Source organism: Equus asinus, chromosome 12 (assembly GCF_041296235.1).
Source record: "Equus asinus isolate D_3611 breed Donkey chromosome 12, EquAss-T2T_v2, whole genome shotgun sequence".
In the NCBI taxonomy this organism is placed as follows: domain Eukaryota; kingdom Metazoa; phylum Chordata; class Mammalia; order Perissodactyla; family Equidae; genus Equus; species Equus asinus.
Window position 1 is genome coordinate 5708633 of NC_091801.1, and position 19964 is coordinate 5728596.

Genomic DNA, 19964 nt, shown 5'->3' on the forward strand with positions numbered 1-19964 from the left:
CTTCATAATCGTCACTCACTCCTACAGTAATATTTTAATAATCCACTTTCATGCACAGAAGAAACCAGTCTCTTAACTGTAAAACCCTTTCAAATGGACATTAAGCTGTACTTAAATCAGACCTGAGTTTGTATTATATAAAATTTGATACTAATTAGACTGAACTACAGAAAAAAGGTCATTTTTTCACTTTTCATAATCATAAAATTAAATCACGGTCATTGAAGAAAATGTGTATTCCTTTTCTTCATTTCTTATACATGGACATACATGGTATATACATATTTCTCAATATTGTATTACATATAAAGTTGTGTGTCTTTCGTTTTCACTTGATATTATATTGCAAACACTTCCAGATGTTTTTTACAGCTTCTGTAAATCTTTCCTTAATAGCAATGCCTCTTGATGGCTATGGATTCTGGTGGCTGGCTGCTGGCGACAGCTCTGAGGCTGTCTAGAGGTAGGATCTTCTCTCTCTGTCTCTAGCCATGTGAAGCAGCGCCTTATTCCCTTTGATGGACCTCCCAGGGCCACCACCCACTGCATCCTCTCTAGCCTGTTGCTTCTAGTGACAAGTACTGTGCTGTGCATTTCTTTCAAATCCCCTACTAGTGCACCCAGGAAACGCTTCATATAACAACACAAAATTGTATATTCTTACTTTCTCAGTTTCTTTTTTTTTCTTCTTCTCCCCAAACCCCCCAGTGCATAGATATGTATTCTAGTTGTAGGTCCTTCTGGCTCTGCTATGTGGGACGCCACCTCAGCATGCCTGCTCACAGGCTCCAAACTGGCAAAACCCTGGGCCACCAAAGCAGTGCAGGTGAACTTAACCACTCAGCCATGGGGCTGGCCCCTCAGTTTCCTTTTGCCTTGTGTAAACTTAAATCCTGGCTCAATGATATTTTAGATCATGGTGAGATTTTTTTTGTTCCCTTAAATGTATGTTTTCCCAATTCTGTCTTTGTACAGCCAACAGTGATCTCGTGGAAATTTCTAGATTGAGATTTTACATGGATTTGGCAGTAACCCCACCTTTATCTTCCTGTACACTCTTTGCCTATTTCTCATCTTCCTGATAAAGTGCTATGTACACATGGAATTCCAAGTACATCCATGATTTTCTCATAGTTACCCAAACTAGATATGCAAACCAATGTCTATGAATTACCTGATTTTACAACTAGCTTTTCTTTCAACAGATGGTACCCTTGAGAGGTCAGCACTTTTATGACAGTCTCTTATGTTTTCTGGAGTACTACTGCCATGGGTCTTTGTAAGTGATCCTGGCTGAGAAATGTAGGGATTTCAACAAGCTCTCTGCTGTTAGCATTTGAGAGAACAAGAAAATTGAATGAACCAATAGGCTCCAAGGAGAGGCATAAATACACATCAAATTTTGCACATTAGTAGTAAAAGCTACCAAGCATTTATGATGCATTTTAACTAGGTGTAGCAAGAAGGACATATGAAATAGCCTAAGCACAGCAAGAGCAGAGATTTGTGTCTGTTTGGTTCACTGACGTATTCTGGACACCTAGAAGAGTAGCTGGCACAAAACAGGCATCCCCAATAAATATTTGTTAAATGAAGAAATAGTGATTTAAAGAATTTAGTTCACTAGAATCTTTCAAAGAACTCTGGCAATTCTTTCCAATCCCTCTGCTTATCATTTGTATTTTCTTGTCATTTGAAATATAGTCTACCTTTGCTTAAAGGAGGTAGGAAAAGTGTCCCCTTTCTGTATGGCCAAATAGACCAATAGCCATCCACAAACATCTGTAGAATAACCCCCATAGCACCTAACCATTGATCTTGTTCTATACATAGTCTACTTTTGCATGAAACATCTTTGAAAGAAAATATATGAAAAAGATGGACAAATAAGTTGTACCCATTTTCCAAAATATTTCTAGCCTTATGATATTGCCATATAAAAGGAAAGTCCATTTCCCACTTCCAGATATGCTGTTCATTATTTCCAATTAGACTTTTATTGCAAGTAGACACTCTCAGAAATTGCTGTCACATTTCATATTAATACTACAGAAATAATTTATTATGTACAGAGCACCCCAAAGTAGTAACATTCACACTATTACTGTTGAATTATTACCTAAATGCATTTGATTCACTGTTTATAAGTGTTATAAATTGTCTTGCTATTCTTATGCAATATTCACACATGATAGTTATCTATAAGTCTTGAAAATAGTCAACTTTCCTAGTGACTTAAAGCAAACAAACACCTTGGTTTAAATTACTTTATTATTAGCACTCCTGTATGAAGAAGGAAAGAAGATAATTTTTTTCTGATGGGTAGAATCAATTTCTTTTACTTATGTATAAGTTCCTTTCATTTCTATTCACATTAAAATTATTCGTGCGGAGTCTTATTAAATAAAACTAAAGAAACGTGTCATTTTTGGGTGACTAAATCAAAGACACACCTTGAGATGTTTGCCCTCAACAACAGCAACAAATAAAAAAGACAACACCACTTACAAACTTCCACTAAGAAAAAAACAGCCTACAAGGAGATGAAAATGAATGAGGATACAGCTTTTCCTCTGCTCAAGATACTGTAAAATAATGTAAGTTGCAATGAAAATAGAATTATGAACCTAGAGTCATATGTCTAATCAAGCAAGAGAATCTAAAAAAGACATTTTTAGTCAGACAAAGACACAGACTCCTGCATGCCTCTGTTTCTCAATCCACATTTGTTTCATTTTCTTCCCTGGATATCTGCTTCCTCTCTAAGACTTTTATTTTCTGCTTCCAGATAACTTTGACTTGTAACGTTCCACTCTTTTCATGGCATTGCTTCTGGCCTCACCTCATCGTTCATAGATCCAACTACAAATATCAGCTCAATTCATCTCTGTGTCTCTTAGTTCAAATTTCCGTAATGACAGAAACTATTTGACTCAACCTAGATCAGGTGCCTGCCTTTGGTTCATCAACGGTAGGCACAGGGACACCTGATATCAACATGCCCATGTCATCTATGGGAAATAGGAGTGGGGGTTACACATTATTTTAGTAGGGGGTGAAGCAAAGATGAATATATTTAATAGATCTAACCACTGACAATTTGATGTGGCAGCTTAATTATGAAAGAAAACATAGACTCTGGAATTAGAGGGGTCTGGCTTGCTTGATAACTTTATGTTCCTAATTGCTTTTATAAAAAATATTATTATAGAGGTAACACTGGTTTATAACACTATGTAAATTTCACATGTGCGCCATTTTATTTTGACTTCTGTATAGACTACACTGTGTTCACCACCAAAAGTCTAGTTTCCGACTATTACTGTATAAATGTGCCCCTTGACCATTTTTGTCTTCCCACCACCCTCTTCCCTCCAGTAACCACCAATATCTTCCCTGCATCGCGTGGTTTTTTGTTATTGTTCGTTTGTTTTTATCTTCCACATTAGTGAAATCATATAATATTTGTCTTTCTCTGTCTGACTTATTTCACTTAGCATAATTCCCTCTACGTGCATCCATGTTGTTGCAAATGGCAAGATTTTATCTTTTTTATGGCTGAGTAGTATTTTAATTCCCAGTGTTCAATGATAAAAACATCTAACTCCAGGTATTGCTACAAAGAATTATATAATAAAACACTTGACGTGTGCAACCTTGTCTAAAATATAATAGTTAATTAATGGTAGCTTCCTTTCCACACATCAATCAACTAGTTAATTTAAGCTCAAATAAAAATCATCTGTTCTTGCATAAATGATTTAAATCATTGAGAACAGAAGATTTGGAGAGGAGGAACTGTGTTTTTGGAGGAAAAGTATATTGAAGCCAAAATTTACCCTGTAAATTTTGTACCCCCAAAACAATCCAAATTCACAAAAGCATTTCCATTATTGACCTAGGGAGTCAAGAGCTTCTTAATTGGGTCAGAGATAGATAATAAATAGATAGGTAGGGAGGTAGATAAAGATAAGCTGGAATAGAGATTTACGTATGTGTCCCATAGCTTTCAAAGCCTTCTCTAATCATGTCCACTCTCCTCAGTCGACTAGTTTTCTCACTGACAACCAATATGTTTCCGCCACCCTTTGGTTCCCTCAACACACAAAGCTACAGCCAACTTATATGCATGTTCCCTTGGTGTTCTACAAGTCCAGAATGGGTCCTTTTCTTTAACTAGCCAAACATTACTCATGCTGTTACCCTAAACCAAGTTTAAACTGCTTACAGAAATATTCTTCTAAATACTAGAACTTCTACTCACCTCGCCTTTCTCTGAACTTCAGTATTCAATGACCATGTGATGTATCACTCTATCATCTTCTATCTCTAGTTGCTTGTCATGCATGACTATTGTCTTCCCAACTATAAAGAACAATACATTGCACCCAGCTTATACACCACATAGCTCCTAGTTTAATGTAAAGAACATCATGGGTATTCAATAAATTTCTAGTTTTTATTTACTCTACTCTCTTCAATTTTTAAATAAATTTTTTGATAAATAACACTTGATATATTACTGACAGTAATTACGTAGTGTGCCTTCACAATTCATCCTGCAACACAAAGTAAATATCATGGCGTTACTCTGGTAATAGCGATAGCACCTAAAAATAAGTATGTAACGTTGATTCCCAGTGTGTCATAACTACTGAAATGTAATTCAGATGAAAACTCCCTCAACACTTACTAGCCCAAAATACTACATAGCTTTCTACATATTATATCAAGCTAAACACTTGGGTCATTTTACAAAAGACAAACATTATTCAGAGATAATAATTCATAGACTTCACTTAATTAAAAATTATTTTCCCGGTGACTATAAGTAAGCATAATATGTTAACAAACAGAAATTAATCTGTTAAAGTTGAAACCACAAGGAGTAACTCTTGAATAAGAGCCCATTGCCCTAAAAGTCAGAGTAGCAATTGCAAGAATTCTAGTATACTGCATGCACAATTGTGTAACATTGCTTCAAATAATTACACTATTTTCCCTTAAGAATTCGTAATAATGTTCAATAATAAATAATAACCTGTAGGGCAAGTATAAATGGAGGTGGAATGTAGAGCAGTATTTTACCAGAAACTCCACTCCACAGGCTAAATTGATCTTTGCTGATTGCTTTTGCCTGCACAATTTGCTTCTGCAGACAATAGCATAAACTCCAACCCTACTCCCCCAACACGCCAACCTCAATTGACTTCTCTGTTTACACTACTTGTTATTAGACACTAAGAAGAGGAACTCTATATTCAATCAACACTGCAATCTCTTGTATAAGTCCCTTCCAAAAATAACGCGATCTATTAAGAGAAAAACATTACCATTTCATGTAATTAAAGGCCCTGTGACAGCAGATAAGAGTTTAATCTCGTAGCACTTTAAATCTTTTTGTAGCCATATTTTTTAGGGGGTATAACCAAGACTCAACATTCATACTTCTCAGGAAAAATTTCACAAAAGTAAAAATTTTAGTTTTCTGATATAGTCTAAAATACATCTTTTAAAATTTATAAAATTATATCTAATTACTGATCATTTACAAATGAAGATGTATTCGTGCAATTTCATAGAAATGTTATATTACAGGTGGGTTTTTTATGGGTTATTCCTGTTCTTGGAAGAGCCTTAAAGAGAAGTAGGAGAAAATTAGTCAGAAATATGTTTAATTTTAAGTCCCACATTTCCACCAAACTCAACCAATACTCTCGAAACTTTACATTAAAAATAGCCATTATTTGTATATAAGCATGCAATCTTAGAACATGCTTAATTTGTGTTCTTCTTTAGTGTGCACAGTTAATACACTTTTATACCATATACACACACACGTATATGCAGATATATTTATAACAACTTCCAAAGCCCACTTTCTCCATTACTAGATATTGAACATCAGAGAATATCCGAGAGAAAACTCCCAAACTGATGTCCCACCAGCAATTTTTTCTTTATTAAGGTGTATTGCAGGTTAACTTCCTTTCTTTTTTTAATATTTTCCCTACTTATCACTGTCGAACCTCTTCATTTATCTTAAATGCAGACACTGTCTTATTCATTATAACCACAATAGGATTTAACATATGGATTTTTATTGAGGAATCAGCCACTACATTTTGAATGCTGAATGAATGATTTGCACTTCAACAATGAGGACCCTCTTTATTCACTCCATATGGAAAGCAAACTGCTTGCTGTTGTAATAACTAACCTCGAACTTCAGTGGTTTAACAGAATGGGTGTGTATTTCCCAACACAGAGCAACCCAATACGGGTGGGTGCTCCTGGTTGCAGGCAGGATGTGGTACTCTTGACGAGTTTCACACTGTTCAGGGATTCAGGCTGATGTAAATTCTTAGGATGCTCCATCCTGCTACAACATCTTTCAATGACTTTTTTCACCTTTGTAAACAGGTCCAGTCTCCTTAATGTCTCTCACGAAGCTCTCTGCGATCTGGTTTTTGATGACTTTCTCGGCTCCTATCTATCCTGTGACATTCTCCATCTTCTCTGCACTGGCCCACTGACCTAGTTTCAGCCTCCTGAAGGGGCTACACTCTCTCACACACCTCAAGCTTCTTCCTCTAGGCTTGCTTTCTACACGTGCTGTTCCTCTCTGGAATCTCATTCCTTCATTTTTATGTGGATAAGTTTTATAAATCTTACATGGTTCAGCCTAGATATCACTTCTTGGAATTCCAGAAGTGACCCCTCTCCTTCCTAAGACTGTGCTCCCCACAGCACACTATATTTAGCACCATCACAGCATTTAAATCATACTGCAATTTCTTCTTTGCTTCTTGGTGACAACACTGAAAGGAATAAAATGTTTGAAGGTATAAACTATGTCTTACATGCCACTTTATTCCCAAGACATAGCACATGACGAGCCAACAGTAGATGTCAGTGTAGAATATTGAATACCTGAATGGGGAAAATTAATTTGTACTATAACCTACAATTTCCTCCACTTGGAATTTATTCTAAGTAAACAATGGAGACTGTTTGAAAATAAATATTTAAATCACATCTTAAAGTAGTATTTATTAGAATACAAATTAGAGACCAACTAAAGTTTCCAAAACAGGTACGTGATTAAAAAACTATAGTGTGTAATATAAGAAAATATTATTCAGTAAGTAAGAAAATATTTAGTGACCTAAAGAATTTTTTTTCCATAGTTAGGCAGGGAAAAACGGCTTTTTTGCCTTTGTGGTATCTGCCTTTGTTTTAGTTTCCTCAGTTGCCTGAAAACTCGAGTTCTGCCTGCTCTCCAGGGTGGCGCACAGTGCCCGGGCTGTGTGCAGAGCTGAGGCAACAGGCAATGAGGTAGGACGGGCCCACCTTTCTTTGCTCCTTCCCCATAAACAGTGTTCATTCTTGGACTTGGGCCTTTGAAAGAAAAAAACAAATCTAAGAGTAGACATAGACTATTTCTACGTTTTGGTGTGCCACAGTCCTTTTGAAATAATGTAGAGAGCCAGCTACCTGCTCAGTGTGCTTGACGGAAAAGGATGAAATCTAGAAAAGGAAAATAATAGGGATTATATCCAAAAAACATTATCATCCACATTTTGAAAGAATTTCTCACAACCAAGATCAAATAAACACTTTTATTTTTCTTTTATTTTTATGGCACCGTTAAAATTAGCTATAACTTATGTCAGATATTTTTTGATATATGAGAAAATTATCTAACTTATTTTTTGGAAAAACCAGCTTTCCAATATCATCTATTAAATAATTACATTTTCTGTTAATTTGAAATGTCAAATATAACCTATACCAAAAAACGCCTGGTACAAGGCATAGTACTTATATTTAAAAATTTTACTTTCGTTCCTTTGATCTGTTTCTTCATTATTTTCAGACAGTGTTCATTAGTAGTTCTTTATGATATGTTTTTCTGTTAATTATTATAAATAAACATAATTGTACAGTTCAGTACATTGTCAATGTTTTCTTAATGCTGATAACAAATAAGTTTATGTATTTTGCTCATCAAATTAAAATAAGGAGACTTTCTGAGAAAGGATTTGAGATGTGCTGTTTCACCTCTATAATGAGCATCACTGATGTTCTCTCTCTTTGCCCTATATTACTCCTTAATTTTACATGCACTGCGATTGATATAACATCACTGGGGCCACATGAAACGTTTTCTTCTTCCTTCTTTCCTGGCTACAGCTCTTATGCAGCCCTTCCTGGTAAATTATACTCTTATTTTAAATCTATGCTGTTTATTCGTTTCAATGCAGGGCCTCTATGCCAGCTGTTCTGAAACCTAAGCAAGGGAATTCATTCATTTAGATGCAGTTCCTTCCAAATAACTTCAGTTGCCTGAGGTTGCCAGTAGTGGAGAGCGTAACTCCTACTCTCTTTGACTGGCTTGAAACTTTTACCACTAAACTAAGCTTGAGGGTTTCAGGAAATCATAGCTAGATTGGTCAATTACTGTGCAATAATCCACTTAGGGAGGCAGCTTCCTAGGACCACTAGAGTTAAGAGTAATTTTGTAAGGATTCTCGATTTATAAGGCAGGACTTCCTCCGATACCTGTGACTCACTGGACATCATTTGCCTGCTGCCAACATGTACTTGTGAAGAGATGTGAGAACTGCTGTAAAATGAGAACCACAAACATTTTCCAGTGATGGCATGGCTTTATTCTAATTTTAATATATTGAACTAAAAATCCAAAACAGGCTTCTTTCTTCCAAACTCTAGTCCATGGTAACTGTCTACTAAACAAAGCCTGGTAACCTGGCATAATCGACCAAAGCAGTAACCATAACAGAATAGACGCAGCAGCATTTAGCACAGCGCTAGACATTTCAGTTGCCTCTATTGCTCACAAGAACCAGACAGATAGACACGGTTAACACTGCCCTCCCCATTTTAGAGATGAGCTAATGGAGGTTTAAGAGGTTAAATAGTTTGTCATTGCTGCACTGCTAATATGCTGTGGGCCTAGCACTGGAACGCTAGCAACAATGACAAACTATTTAACCTCTTAAACCTCCATTAGCTCATCTCTAAAATGGGGAGGGCAGTGTTAACCGTGTCTATCTGTCTGGTTCTTGTGAGCAATAAAGGCAACTAAAATGTCGCCACCAATCTGTTCTCCTTATCTATGTTTTTGTCTTTTTATCTGTCACATATGAGTGAAATCATTTGGCATTTGTCTTTCTCTGTCTCACTTATTTTACTTAGCATAATACCCTCAAGATCCATCCATGTTGTCGCAAATGGTAGAGGGGACTATAACCTAGCCAAGCTGACACATAAAACTGATCATCACATATTACAGATTGAATGAATGAAGGAATGAATGAAAGCCCATTCACTTGCTACCCTATCTTGACAATTGCAGAGGATAAGCCATTATGACTGGGAAGAGAATGGAATTTGGAGAAGCTAAAAATGACCGACTCAGCCCAACACAAGAAATATCAGTTTCTTGTGCAGAGGAATTCCTCTGCTACACCCAAAGGAAAAGCTCATTATCTCCCTGACTTTGCCTACCTATTAGGCTTTCCAATCTTTACTCAGTATTACACCTGTGTTGTACACTATGCTACTCTATACACTATCGTACACTGCAGTCTAAGTAACAGCCTTCCTTCAAGGTTCGCCCAAGCCCTCCTTGCAGGGTAAAGCTTGCTGAGATGGCAACTTGCTCTGGACTTCCATATCAGGGAAGGTTTACAGTACTAATTTAGCAGTTCCCATCCACCCCTTTTATTATTATTCATCTTTAGAACTATTCCCCCAGCTAGACTATAAAAATGAGTCCATACACAATTTTGTGTTCCCTAGATACGTAATAGGTCAAAAACAATAATAACCACGCTGGTCCCTGTCAGACAAACAAAATGGTTTCATAAGCTACTCTACTTTTATCAAAAGACCATTCTGATGGCAAAGTGAGCAGAAATAGGTGGGGAGATGAGTATATTCTCTGTAGCCCAGTGTGTGCCTCTTGGTGTACAGCGGACTCTGTTTCGGCTGCATCTGCTTCTGTTTCATCTCCTCTTTCAGTTCCTTTTTCCTTTCCTCCCCTTCTCGCTGCACATGACCACCCCCCAAGAAGCCATACTGATATCTCTTGATAGATGCTTGATCGTCTGCTGCTTTACCCAGCATTCTCAGCTCTGCTGCACGGACTCTCTCCTTTAGCATGATTCATAATTGCAAGTCCCAGCCAGGGCCCTGTCACCTCAGATTGCTTCTAGGCTTCTTTAGAGACATGCTAACTCCTGCTGATGTTGCTGGGAGCTTAGCTACAAGTATAGGATCGAGGAACAATACCCTAAAGGCATTTCAAATACGCTTGCTTTTCAGATCTTTTTGTTTAGTGATTTAATCAAACACTGTGCTCAAGTTAAGTATCATGGATTCTAGGATGTTAAAGCAAGAAAATGCTACTTACATCTTCTTATTTTCCCTGCCATAACAATGATGATCCTTGTGGTCTATTTCTTGGAATAACCAAGCCCTAACTTACAACTAAGTTGTATTACAAAATTAAACTCTGAGTCATCGGTCTGGAACCTGGAATGTCTTTTCGCATTGAAAGATGTTATTAATGCCAGTTAATTTCCAGTGATAGGCTAAAAAAATCTCAAGGTAGATTTAAATCAGCGAGTTAGGCTCAGTATATTACAAATATTTGGGGTTTTTCCCCCAAGTAAACTCTATTGAAAATGTGGCCATTATTTATAGCACAAGTTTCACTTTGGGCTGGTAGGAACTTATCTTCCTACCAGGAAGGCACTGGATAGCGATGTGAACATTTATACTTGTAGATTTCATCCACCGGATGTTTATATGAAGCATGGCTACCACCCATATATTTTCTGAATAAATAAATGTATTAATGAATCAGCAGATATCCTTTCTGCTATGTACCATGACAGAGAAAAAAGTTAAAAATACCTCTTTTGGTATCAAGCAGCAAGAATCACAGGGAACGTCGGATCACATCCTCTCATCGAACACTTCTCTTTCGCTAAAATAAAAAATCTAACCTTTCCTTGACATTGTGTGGATAAACTCACCAAAAATCAGGCAACTAAAGATGAGGTGTTGGTATGATGGAAGCTGTCTATATTTAAAAGGTTTGTTTCAAATGAAGACTAGCATTAAAGATTCTACCAGGAGAGCTGATCCTGCCCGTCCTTGCAAAAATCTCAGATCTCTTTCTGTTCTCTTTTTACAAGACTTGAATAAAAAATGCAGAGCACTTAAAAATATACACTCAGCTGGAGAAAGAAGATAGAGAAAACAAGAGCAAGCTTCCTTGCCTGGTGCTGGGGGAGGGAAAGGCCTGTCTTTTGTATATAAAGCCTTGAGGCTAATTCCATTTAAGGCATATTCAGTAATACCATTTAATGTTTTTCCAGGATATTTATGAGTAATTTTAATATATACCTTTTAACCCATACCTCATGTTCCATTATACATAATTATTCTTCTTGCTTATTATACCCTTTAAATTACAATGATTAATCATACACATTGTATAATTAAATTGTGAAAAATGATTAATCATCATTGTATTATTGTTTAATTATACTGCATATTTCATTTTAACTGGAAAATGCAAAGTGCTTGAACTCATGGGCTAGCCACAGTGTAATATGGCTAAGTCAGTCAAGATCTTACTGCAGGTAGAGATGAAGGCCCAGGGTAGGTGACTTATTCAAGATAAAACAAGAGTAGTCCTTACCCGCGGTCTGAACTAAGAATAACTTAGGATGCAGCACTTTTAGCCATTTTTCACCAAACCAAACCAAAGAAAAACAAGGTTTTCTTTCTAATGAATAACACAATAACTCAAAGAATATGTGCTCTTTTCCAGAATGACATGGTCCCTATAGGGTTTCAGAGAACACAGTCAATGGGCACGTTAGTTAACCACCTATTGACATTAAGCTTGGTTAGACAAGCTGTCACAGTCCTAGCCTCTGACCCTATACAGCTCCACAGCGTCCTGGAATAGTTCCGGAACATCTTACTCTATAACTGGCCTCCAAAGAGATGTTGTCTCCAGATGGCAGTATCAGAGACCTGTGACCTGTGATCCTGAACATAAATATACCACCTTTTCTTTTCTATTATAATACTTATCCATAACACAAAATGGACAGAGAGAATAAAAAGGACTAGTGGGAATTATTTTAAATCACAAGGCAGCTTTTTCTGCTTCCTAAAGAAGTAGTTAAATTCCCTCTTGAGTAAACTGCATTTGGTATAGTCAAGTCCATTGATGGATCTTTTGATTATTGTAAAAACTAAGACTCAAGCCTTAACCAAGAAAAGACAGGAAACGAATGAATGAACAGCAACAACAAACTCGTCTCTCTTTTAATGTGTTGTATGAAGTAATATTCATAATTCCTGAGAGAGAAAATCTCATCACTCAAGATGAGATCATAGCTCTGCCCGGCACCCCACGCCAAAGCTTAACTGTGGGGAGAGTAGGCAGCTGGTGTGAGGTATTTGGCTGAAGGAGTTTGCAGGAATCCTCCCGTTTCTGTTGATTGTAGGTAGAGCACATACGTTGATTTCCCCACCAAAACTCCACATAATGAGTGGGAAACACCCTTAAAGGTAGACTGGAAAATCGTTAGCCAGGGGAAATAGATGCTGAGGAGCAAAAAGCAAAAATAAAAACAGATGTCCACCACAGAGTCTAATCAACATGCTGTGATTTTTAAAAAATGCTTTGGTATCTGAATAAGGTTAATATTTTTTCAAACATTCTACATTCATATTTTTACGTATGTATGTGTGTGTGTTTATATCAAAATTTACAACAGGAAAGAAACAACTCAGTTATTCCTCACAGTACCTCCTTCTTAATAAAGAAACATGGGAAAATCTAGCGAATATATTTTTTATTTGAAGAGAAACTGTAAAAAACCAAGGATCATATATAGGGTATATTAACTTGCTTGTAACTATTTTTCTGGTAAGTACTTCAAATAAAAAATTCCCTAAAGTGAATATTTTTAAAAATGTGATTAATATCTTGATTACACACAGTCTTCTCACAAGCTGTCATAATTTGTCCCTCTTAGAGTTCTTGACTGTATACGACAGACTCAAGAAATAATCCTTCTATTTGATGTTTTAGATCCGGCATCTAACTGCAGCTACCATGGTTACAGTGCCAAGTGTTAGGCATGAAATTGTAGGCTTTAAAAGGCAGCAAAATTGATATATTGGCTTTTTAGGACACTCAGCCACATCTGCACCAGATCACATATTTGTCTATGAAGAAATGGTGGTCTGTAAGATAAGGTGATGTAGACCATTAATTATAGATGGGAGCCCGCAGATAAGGAAAAAGATGATTACTTATACAACCCAATTCCTTCCCAGAATACTGTACAATGCAAAAGCTAATAAAATTGCTCTAATAACTTTGAACCCAGGAGGTAATTTACATTTTATTAGGTAGAAGAGATTTGAAATTGTTTGTTGCAGAAGATTAAAAAGAGGGGAAATAAAGAGAAAGAGACTGACGCTTGAATTAGAAATGAGATCCATGATTTTCCTTTTGATCTAGAAAACAGCAACTGTCTATAGTGCATTATAACGTCAGACAATTTCCCATCAGGTTGTCTGAAAATTGACTCTTTAAATATGATGATGCTGAGAAACAGTCTAAGGGAAAAAGATTTCTTTATCTTTTTAACATGACTGTCTCTTGCAGCATTTTCCTAATGAGATACACAATAAAATTATATCACTCATGCATTATTTAACATCACACCCCCCGATTCCCGTCTCTTGATTTTAGATGTCTCACGTGCTCCAAAAACAGAACAGCCCCAGGCATTTTAGGTTTTGAATATAAATCAACTATGTAGTTTACGAATGCTATTTTAAATAAAACACCCAATTCTCTGGCCTCTATTTTACGTGAAAGAGAATGTGTACTTTTGCATAATTATAACTTCACTTTCATATTGCAATATTTCATTTGTTCATTGAACAAATTTTTATTGAATCCCCACTGGTACAGGTGCCATGATAGGGATATACGCTATTGTTTAATTTAATTAAAAAATCATTAACTCTTCGCATATTCCACACCTCCCATGCAGGCACTTGACAGAAATACTTTGATAACTTGCCGGCATAAATTAAAATATTTACAGAGATAAGATATCCATTCCACATTCAAAATGACCCAGGACTTTAATATTTGAGTTGCGGATGGAAATACATTCACGTGCCCAAACCATGTAATTAAATAGGCAGATTTATACAGTGGTGTGCTGGAGTCAGCGTATTCTGGCCCAAGGGAATTGTTGTAAGAATCTCTTTTCAAATCCATATTCAATAATGTCAAGTTGCTGACTTGAAATTGGCCATAGTAAGAGTATTTACACCAGAGAAATTGTAAATGCAGCAAACCAGTGGTTTTTGTTTTGTTGTTCTCAGAGAGCCAGTTGTCAAACCTCTATGAGTGCACCACTGGATTTATGCAACATTATTTACAGAATCACCTGTGCAGATAAAATGGAATCTTGAAAGAGCAACGATCTTTTTGAAAGATTTCTAATGTTGTAAATGCTGTATCAAAATAATGCTATATTAAAATAATATTGACAAATTATATATTTGGCATTTACCTTAATATAATCCAACCTTCCTCAAAAAGTGAGCTGGGGGGCTGGCCCCGTGGCCGAGTGGTTAAGTTTGCGTGCTCTGCTGCAGGTGGCCCAGTGTTTCGTTGGTCTGAATCCTGGGCGCCGACACAGCACTGCTCATCAAGCCACGCTGGGGCGGCGTCCCACATGCCACAACTAGAAGGAGCCACAACAAAGAATATACCACTATGTACTGGGAGGCTTTGGGGAAAAAAAGAAAAAAAAATAAAATCTTAAAAAAAAAAAAAGTGAGTTGATATGATGATACGAAATAGATTAAAAAAACTAGTAAAGAACATTAATATTTTCAAAGCTGGATGATTGGTACATAAGCTCATTTTCCATTTTTATATTTGTGAAGAGTTCCATAAAAAGATGTTAAAAATAACTAAGAAAAAAGTAAATATACATATATATTCACTGATGTATATATATGTATGAGTGTATATAAATTTACATTTTTTACTAAATATTATGTCTTCATTGATAAGTATTATATTCTCAAAAATAAAGACCATATGTGTGCACAAAGCATTTGCTGTATAGATATTCAATTATTTTCTTAGTATGTCTCTGTATCAGGAAGTTATAGTTTATAGTTTATTTATGAAAAGAATATTTTTCATTAATCTCAAATGTTTCCTTAACTGTGATTCAAACCTCATCAGGGAACAAAAAGAAGTAAAGGACCGAATTTTCTTCTTAAGTAAATTTATGGCAAATAAAATCACCAAAGGTTATAGTTTAATATATCTTACTAGAGGTATTAAGGGCTTGTATATTTCAAGACACTGTAAGATTGACGAGGTGCCTTGCATACTACTGAGTTCAACCATTTTATTTTGGGAATGAAAAAACCCCAAAACTTAAAAAGGACCAGGGACCTCTTTAAATTTAGTTAACCAAGTTCTTGCTACTCAAAGTGTGGACCAGCCCCAACATCACCTAGGAACTGGTCCCTACCCCAGAACGACTGAAAGGGAATCTGGTGTTTAACAAGCCCCCCCCGAGTGATATATATGCACTTCAAAACTTGAGATGCACTGAACTAGGTAGTAACAAATTGGGGCTAGAAATCAGGCTTCCTGACTCTGATTCCCCCACCTCGTTACACCACACTCCCTAGCAAGTGGATGAACTTCGTTTTGCTAATCACGACAACAGGAATACAGCCTTTCCTCATTCTATTTGTCTTTTCCCCTGTCCAGGTTTTTTTGCAGACATTCGCACATACTGGAGAGGCATCAAAAGGCTGTCCGGGCTTGCCTCCTTCCTTTAATCGTGGGTCGGTCATTTTACATAAGGGCCATGTTGATATTCCGCAATTCTATAAAAGTTATCACGTGCAAAAAGAATCAGCAGTAGGTTCAGCAGTGATCTGTGATGATGATGGTAAAAAAAGATGTCTGTATTCTGTATGACAGAAAAGGAGTCACATAAATTCATGAAGATTCATGTGGTAATGAGTTTGAGAAGAACTGAAAATGCTGTGCTAATGGCCATAGACTGCCCTTAAATGAGTGTATAACCTTTCCTCCGACCTCAATAGCACACTCTTTATTTGAAGAAAAAGTGCATTTGGAATGCATACAGCATGGAGAACAACAGCCTTTCTCGGACACAGAGCCTCAGTGAGAACACAGACGGGAGGAAGCTGCCATGGGTTAAACCAATTACCCTACGCTCAACTTAATTGCAGAATAATTTATAGAAGCCAAGAAATGTTAATTGAACAATGAATCACTTAGACTGAAGGATAAAATGCATGTGGATTGATCACTAGAAAGCAAACAAAAGATTGAAAAGAGCTTAGGAGGACTTGAGTACCTTGAAACTTAAAGCCACTAAATAAAGAACTCCATGACAGCAGGACTGTCAAATGCTGGAGCAAGAAACTGAAAGAGGGTGTTAAGTCCCAGGGCTTGGCCTGGAGAGCATCAGGTGTTTGTGCTTATGTTTGTTCTCTCACGGAAGTAGGAAATTGGACTAGGAGTATTAACATATTTTTTTTAACCGTGTTCTTTAGAAACTGTTTCTTTTTTCCCTTAGGTATGCTACCCTTAAGAAATTAAGACAACTGTCATTTCAATGTTTGGAACACACTGGGTGTAGTGGGCATTAGTTAATTTCCTACACAGCTCAAGAAGCTTTTGATGGCATGGCTGATGAGAGAAAAGAGTCACGCCCGGTCATCAGGCCAACAGAACTTGGTTCAAAATTAAACACAAATCTGAGCGCGATGCCTGAAGGGAATTCTGGTCAAATAGTGTCACTGCAAGTTTGCCAGATTAAGTAGTGCGACGGCATCAAGAAAAGGAGAGTGAATAGCAAAACACTCAATTGAGTTAAGATCTGCCATCATCCTTGTATGTCACTGAAAATATAATTGTAGTTATCTAAGAGAAATCTTTATTATTTTTCTAAGCAGGGAATAATTTAGGAACTTTGATAAAGTTTTGTTCGTTTTTAAGATAATGTATGACTGGATCACAGTTTTCTAGTTTTCTAACTCTCTCGGTGTTCTACGGCTCCTGGTGAAGTAACCCAACAGCCTTACTTCAATCTTTAACTGACGTCAGAATGAAATATTCTCTGAACCTTGATTTTCCCTGGGAGACAGCATGGAATAGTTGGGAGACACGGGAAATCAGAAAAAGTTCTGGCTCTGCCCTTCTTAACTATTAACCACAAGCAATAACTACCTCTAATCTTCAGCTTCCTCATCTTTTGCATCTCAGATATTCTTCATCAGCTTGTTGTAGAGATTAAATGAGTTAATAAAAGTAGATTGTTTTGCACAGTGCCTGGCATACAAAAGGAGGAAAAGTCTGGAAGCTCTTTTCTCCCTTCCCTGCATCTGTGATGGAAGATTTTTTCAAACACAAATCACCCAGAACTGACTAAACTAGGTGATTTATGGGAAAACAATAACTTCCTCCATTTTGAATAATTTGGTACCATGAATTATTGAGTGTGTCACTGTTACCACCTAGCTAACTATTCCAAAACACAAGGGATATGTGTACTCCCATAACAAACAAAAAAAAAAGTCAAAAAAAGGAAATCCAAATAAAACAAAATTTAAAAGAAACAAAAGTCAAAATCACAGAAAATGTAATTTTTAATTTTGTGCTTTTCTTAAATGTTCAGAGTTTGGACTCTCCTCATCTCCTAGGCATATTTGTCAGTAAGGTTGACCTCAATTTAGTGACCGTTATTACTCCAGGATGCAATAACCTTATTTTTACAGAAAATTGCTTTGAATTTTCTTAAGGTAATAGCCATTCTAGCATAAACATGCCCTGTCATTTGTTTTGGGCTCTGTTTTGCCAGGAGAGGTTGTGCATATTTTAGAAAACATCCTTCCCTTTTGCTGTTTGTGTTTCCTAAGAGATCAGACCGGCAGTGTTATTTTATGGGTTACTTTATGCTTTGTGATTTTTCTGTGATTGACTTTGTGCACTTAAACTAAAGGGATTTACTGACGTTAACTGAGGTTGTTTCATTCTATGAAGGCTCAGGATTTACCTAGGCAAATCTCAGCTGGATAAAGATGCTTCACATTGTGTACCACATCCGGATAAGCATAGGATTTTATAGCAAGGGGTCTGGAAAACAGTTAGGAATAGTTAAATAGATACACATTTGTTAAGATCATTCTTCAGTTCCTTGTATATTTCCAGAGTTTGTTGAGAATATACTTCTTGACCCCTAAGAATGGTAATGAAGTGATTAATTTTCTTGGTGTCACAGTTGCCTCATTCTAACATGAAAGCTATAAACTAGATGAGAAAATAAGTTAATAAATGTGAAACCTTTTGTCAAATATAAAGTGTCTGTAAATATGTATAGCCAGCCTCCAAGATGGTTCCAGTAGTCCCTGTCTCCTGTATTCAAGTCCTTGTGTGGTGCCCTCCCATACTGTTTAACGCCCAGGATATTGTGGAAATGATGGCACGTGATTTCCAAGGTTAGATCATAAAAGATATCACAGTTTATATCTTGATCTCTTTGAGATCATTTGCTCTAGGAAAAGCCAGCTTCTATGACATGAGCACACACAAGTAGTCTAAGGAGAGAGCCAGACATCACAATTGGAACTTTATAAGAAACTCTGAGCTAAAACCACCCGGCTAAGCCAATTCCAAATTCATGACTCACAGAAACTGTCCAAGATAATAAATCTCTATTGTTGGCTTAAGCCATTAAATTTGGGGGCAATTTATTACGTGACTATCGTTAACAAATAGGAAGTGGTGGTTCATTCATTCATTCATTCAATGTCTATAGAGCATATTGTATCCAGCACAATATTGGAAGGTTGGATAGAAAGATAAATACGCATGTAATTCACTGAGAAAGAAAAATGTAAAAACAAAACTAAGAAATGCTTTTCTTGGCACACTGTATTATAATGACTTTGATTGTAAAGCTCCGTTGCTGTAATTCTTTAATCTATGATTAAGTAGCATTTATAAAATCCTTGGGCAAACACGAAGTTGAAGGAAAGAAATTTCCCTCAGCAACCTGGATAAATGCATTATGATGATTACAACTTCCAGTTCCTTTCCAAATGTGTCCAGGCTAACTAATTAATTTGATCAAAAGCACGTCTCATGAACTATACTCAAACGTCCAGTCCTTGGCCAGAGGGTTTTCCACTTCACGGCCAACACCCAAGAGCCTCACCTTGGCTTCCCTCCTCACCAGAGACGGGCCAAGCGAAGGTGTCGCAATCAGCAAGAGGAGGAAAACCAAATGCAAGCAAAACAAAACACAGAGAGCAAATGAACCCATCCTATACGTATGATGCACGCCTTGCCAAATTTTGAAACTATCTATAGCAAATTAAAATTGTTCCATAAGCCTATCTGAGTTTTCAGAATGAAAAGGAGTTTTGCACAAAGACACTATGTTGATGTAAAATGACGCATTTTACAGATATAGCAAAAGGTACACAGAAAATAGCTTACCATCAGTCACAGAATTAGTTAATTCAAGAAGCAGAAATATAACGCAGAATTCCAACGCAGATTATTTTCCTAACTCCCTAAGTGGCATCTTTGGCGGTTTCAGAATCACAGTAACAGAGATGTGGCTGCACTCAGGGCTCTGTAAATTCTAATTTATGTTGATGACACAGACTTCCTCTTGTTCCCTTAGTAGAAGTGTCAAATGTCTATTTGATATACAATATACCAAAGAGCAAAATAATTTCTCTCTTATCCCACAAGAAGGGAGAATCTTGTGAATTTGACAATGTCACTTCAGAAAGCTGTGTAATACTCC

The 19964-nt window shown here is 36.7% G+C and overlaps 1 long non-coding RNA gene across 6 annotated transcripts in view; it reads left to right on the top strand.

Annotated features, from left to right (window-relative positions):
* Positions 1-19964, top strand: part of LOC139039873 (uncharacterized) — a 423143-nt gene that overhangs the window by 273664 nt on the left and 129515 nt on the right. For 3 of the 6 annotated variants that reach the window (XR_011493095.1, XR_011493091.1, XR_011493093.1), the window contains exon 4: positions 397-463. The exons of the other annotated variants lie outside the window; for them this stretch is intronic. This is a non-coding gene — a long non-coding RNA (uncharacterized lncRNA). The remainder of the gene's footprint in view (positions 1-396; positions 464-19964) is intronic. 6 annotated transcript variants of the gene reach the window in all.